Genomic DNA, 5,292 nt, shown 5'->3' on the forward strand with positions numbered 1-5,292 from the left:
TAACTCAAACTAGGTGGTTTAAAACGACGGAAATGTATTCTTTTTTCACAGTGTGGAGGCTTGGCATCTGAGATCAAGGTGTTGGCAAGCCATGCTCTCTCTGAAGGCTCTAGGGGAGAATCTGTTCCATGTCTTTCTCTTAGCTTCTGGTGCTGCTGGCAATCCTCAGCATCCCTTAGCTTGTAGATGTGTCACTTCCATCTCTGTCTGCCTTCACAGAGCCGTCTTCCCTCTGCATCTGTGTCTTCTTTTTATAGGGCCCACTCTACTCCAGTATGACCTCATGCTAACTTAACTAATAACATCTTCAAAGATCCTATTTCCAAACATGGTCACATTCACAGGTACCAGGGCTTAGAATTTCAACATATCTTTTGGGGGGGAGGCACAATTCAACCCATAAGACGATGCCACTCAAAAATATCAAAATCTGAGCTAGAGCCTGAAGAGGGCTAGGATCCCACCACTTTAGTACTTGCCACAATCAGTAAGGTAGAAGAACTAACTTTTGTGACCTTGATTAGGAATTGACTGGACGGCCCTCAGCAACAACAGATTGAAAGAAGACATAGCAGCTCAGTTGTGACTGTAAAAGCTTATTCAGGACAGGAAGTTCTGAGATTCAGGCTGTCAAGCAAGAATGAGTTTATTTATCCTGGTGTTCCAGAAACACCTTGGCAATCTAGCAGGTGCTCGATGAACATTGAGAAAATTTAATAAGCTCATTTCTTTCAACTTTGCTTGAACATTTGTTTTCCTGTTTTGTTTTTAGTGGGGAAAAAAATAAACCAATTCCCTTAACATTTGGTCTTGAGGATGAGTAGGCTACCAATCAGTGAGAAAGGAAAAGATCTCAAGCTAGAGGAACAGCAAGTGCAAGGGCTGGGAGTTGGATGAGCACGTGGCAGACAGTGGAAGTCTCCTGATAGAATTTTCATATGGAAGGTGTAACCGAATAGATAAAAAAAAAAAAAAGTTAATTTGTCAAAACTTGAGAGTGGAGTACCAATGGGAGCTTTCAAGCAGGGCTGTGACAAAAATGAATGTAGCGTTTCCCAATGACGAACCGATCAGTGGTATGTGACGGATGGGCAGCGAGAGAGAGAGTGGAGTCAGAGAAGCCAATTAGGACACTGTAGATAGTCTAAGGCTGAACATTTTTAAGAGTGCCTCTCCATTTCAATTTTTAACAATTTATAAACAGAAACTAGAGACATAACACCATCACTGCAGCCTTTGCTCCTGCTCCAGGACACAGTTTCTTCTTCTCCCCTCCTTGAACTTTTGCTACTCCTCTCATCATCCCAAGGTCCACCTAGAGTGCTAATCCCATTGCCAAGCTGCAGGTCTCCCCGTGCACAGCCACCTCCAGGTACTGGGCTTGCAGCCTGAAGCTCCACTGTTGTTGTCAGCTGCAGCGCAGAGGATTCCAACTCATGCAGCCCCGTGTACAACAGAACAAGATGCTGCCTGATCCTGCACCATCTCCATGATCAGTTGAGGATCAGACTACCGTGATCCATAGAGTTTTCACTGGCTGATTTTCAGAAGTAGATCACCAGGGCTTTCTACCCAGTTGGTCTTAGTCTGGGAGCTCAGCTGAAAACTGTCCAGCATCATAGCAACACACAAGCCTCCACTGAGAGATGTGCAGTGGCTGCACATGAGGTGCATTGGCTGGGACTCCTACGTGGAAGGTGTGAATTCTGCCATGGACCACTTTGGACCTCTTACTGTCATCCTTAGGCCTTGACTTGATAAGGCTGTGCTTACACCATGGGGAGCAGTGAGTCATTGCGAAGTAACCATGGGTCAGTGACCAGTTGGGAACCTGGAATACTCACATAGGCCCTAGGGGTCAAGGCAAGACTGTAGGTCAGAAATCAGAAAAGGAATCAAAACCACAGCAATGAGGCACTTTGAGAGATATTTTTCTTTCCTTTGGATTGACTTCTGCACAATATTGCCATCGTTTTAACTCTGTCATGAGCGCCACTCTTCTACTAAGCTTTTTCTCTCCTCATTCTTGGTAAAATGCCTCAGACCCTAAGTTCCTTCTTTTCTCTCCCATCCATAGGAGATGCTGCCACCAGCCTGCTCACTGACCTCCCGCTGAGTCTGTGGTTCTCTACATTCTGACATAACCTGTGGCATGTCACCTCTCAGCCCTATTCGAGAATTATGTTCAATTTTTCTAAGTCCTTTTGGCTCCCATTCCGCAATACTTACCAGATCCAGCCCTTTTATTTATTTTCCTGTCTTAGGCCAAGCACCAGGCTTCACTTTGCAGTCTGTCAGCCGGTTTCTCCATCATTAACCTATTTCTGTATCCCCTTCATCTAACTTGACACTGAAAATCTTCCTCAGATGTCATTTTAATCCCATTACTAAGCCCTCAAAGCTACACTTGCTCCTTCCTGGTTGCCTTGTTTCAAATTAAAGCTCTTGCTAATAGGATGGGAGACTTGGAAGGAGCATCAGAGATACTTCAAAGGTTATTCTACAGATAACAAAACTAAGAATTAAAGAGGTTAACATGCTTCTTCATGGTTACCTTAGGCTTCTGGGCACCTTGCTGCTTCCAAATTGCTCATTTCCAACTTTGAGTTGAAGCAAAATCCTACCCTCTGGTGCCTAACGCAGTCATACATCCTTTCTATCTATAAGGGCTCATTTCATCTTCTAACACCTCTCACGCTTAGGCTGCCTGACAACACAGATCATTCCAGGGAGCTTAGTTGTTGGGCATAGTTTGGTTCTTGGTAACTACCGTCAGGTCATGACTTGAGTTCTCCTGCAGCCCACCAGGACCACTGCTCCAACAGCTCTGCCTCCTCACTCCTGGCTCTGCAAGGGGGCATCTGATCACCAGTAGTGGGTGAAACACAGATAAGGTATGCGCTCTCTCGTATATAAATGATTTTTAGACTGCAAGTAACACCATATCCCCTACTTGGGAGTGTGTCTCTCTCAGATTTGTACGTATAAATATTTATATCACTAATATATACACACACGTATACCTGCATGAGATATATATGTATATATAATGAATAGTGTAATGTATATATTACATTTTAACACAGAAAAGTCATAAAACTCTTATACCTTGATACCATGTATAGGAATTTCCTATATTTTTCTGAGTTCCTGTATCAGAATGCAATGTTTATATACATAAAAACTAAACCAAACCTATTGCCATTGAGTCGGTTCTGGCTCATAGTGACCCTACAGGACAGAGTAGAACTGCTCCATAGGGTTTCTAAGGAGTGGCTCGTGGATTTGAACTGCCAATCTTTCGGTTAGTAGCCATACGTAGCATTTTTAAATTTTATTATTTTTCCTGTTGTCTGTAGTCCTTTCCTCCTTCCTTTTCTGTGTCATTCTTTCCCAACTCCATCTATCCTTGATTTTTACCTTCAACAGGAATGCAGTCCATCATCCATATTACCTTTCATTTCTCCCTATAAGTCTTCTTCAAAAAATTTTGCTCAGGTCATTTCTGGAGTAGTATAATCCATGACTTTGTAAGATGACAAGACTAGATGTGGCAGAATTTAGCTGGAGGTAGATGAGAAGAGGAAGGGGCCTCTTTAGCAATGACAGGGAGAACCTAGGAGCTCCAAGTCATAAATGACAACAGACACAGCCACTCAAGCAGATGGTGGTGGTACAATCCTCACATTGTCTAATTTGGGAGCAGCATCCAGGAACACCTACCAGATTACAAATTACTAGCATGGGAAAGAGTTGTAAAATTGCCATATCGTTTACTTTGTACATGCTTAAGGAACATCAAAAGGGTGGGGAAGCAGTCAGTAGACTTTGGTAGAGACTAGGGAATGGGAGAATAAAGGGTGAATCATTTTTGAGACAGCCTGAGGTGAAGGGGGGAAGCCATTTACACTTGGTCTATCTCAACTGATAGCTGTGCCGATTTTAATTTTGAAATTGAGCTGTTCCTTTACCAGTCTTGACACAACATTTTAAACATATTCAGGAGCATGACTCAACATACTCCAAAGGCCAAACCACTTCTGCACTCTATTCAATTAGTGCTCTGCTTCATGGTCTCTTGGTTATTCTAGGACCAAGATGCAAGGTTAAGACCACAGGCAATTTGAGGAGGTAGGAATTCCAGCCAAGACATTTGAAAAAAAAAAAAAAACTAGCCACCACATGAGAGGCCTCAGGGACAAAGGGAAGGAGATTTAAAAACATAACTGCCAAAGTTTTACTTAATCTAAAAGAGCCTATTGATTAGATAGCTCCATTCCTTCCATTAGCAAGCATGACTAAAATGTTTGGAACTCATTCTGGTTTGCTACAAGGCTACGAACTTCAACAGGGAGAGAGAAATGGGGGAGGGGGATAAGCAAGCTCCACAAGCACGTTGAGAAATAAACATTAACTTCCGTTTAGGAATCAGGTGCTAGGAGAGATGATTTGATTTGAGGAAAGTAGTTTTTATCACCAATTTATTCACTAATTACTATTGAAGTGTACACCTTTCAGACTCAAACTTTTGCACTAAATAATTGTGATTTTATTAACTTTTTTCCTCACAAAATACAAAGCTTTGCACCACATTATAGTAGAGTTCTTGCATGAGAAAAATCCCAAGATTTTCATTGGGACATAATTTATAGCATATTGATTTTATACGCATTCTTAAAATCAGTGATATTAAACAAAATTGTCATGTCAAAGTATGTCAACCTTGTATATATCATGCAGATTATTGCTTAGAACTTGCATATACTTTAAGATGACATACATACAAATAAAGTATACAAACATTTCAAACTTTTAAGTGAAATACCTAAGGACATTTATTTTCCATCCATAAAATGCACAACCAGAAACCAAAATAAAGAACAGTAAGTTGCTGTTTTCATTACTAAGAAATCTGAGTAACACTGAATCATAAATTGCCTACTCTAATATTTTGTAAATAAAAGGTCTTCAGCCTCGTGGATCTAAATTCGAAGGTGTGTTTTCAAAATATTAAGTGTACTTTGAAAGACTTCCAAAGAGAAATTAAGATAAAAATCTTTACATCAATTAAATGTTAATATGTTCTCAGAAAAAAAAAGCGTGTACATCACAACGGCTATCACATTTACTGCAGTTTTAAAGTTCTTTTTCAAATAAAGTCCATAATGTCTAAAAGTCAGTATTATTACAAATACTAATAATTACCAAAAAAAATCTCATAACTTACCCTACCTACAAGTTAGTAAGAGGTTATTATCTACGCAAAAACTCCTTAAATAAAAAGTAGACATA

This window comes from Loxodonta africana, chromosome 3 (assembly GCF_030014295.1).
Source record: "Loxodonta africana isolate mLoxAfr1 chromosome 3, mLoxAfr1.hap2, whole genome shotgun sequence".
NCBI classification, from domain to species: Eukaryota; Metazoa; Chordata; class Mammalia; order Proboscidea; family Elephantidae; genus Loxodonta; species Loxodonta africana.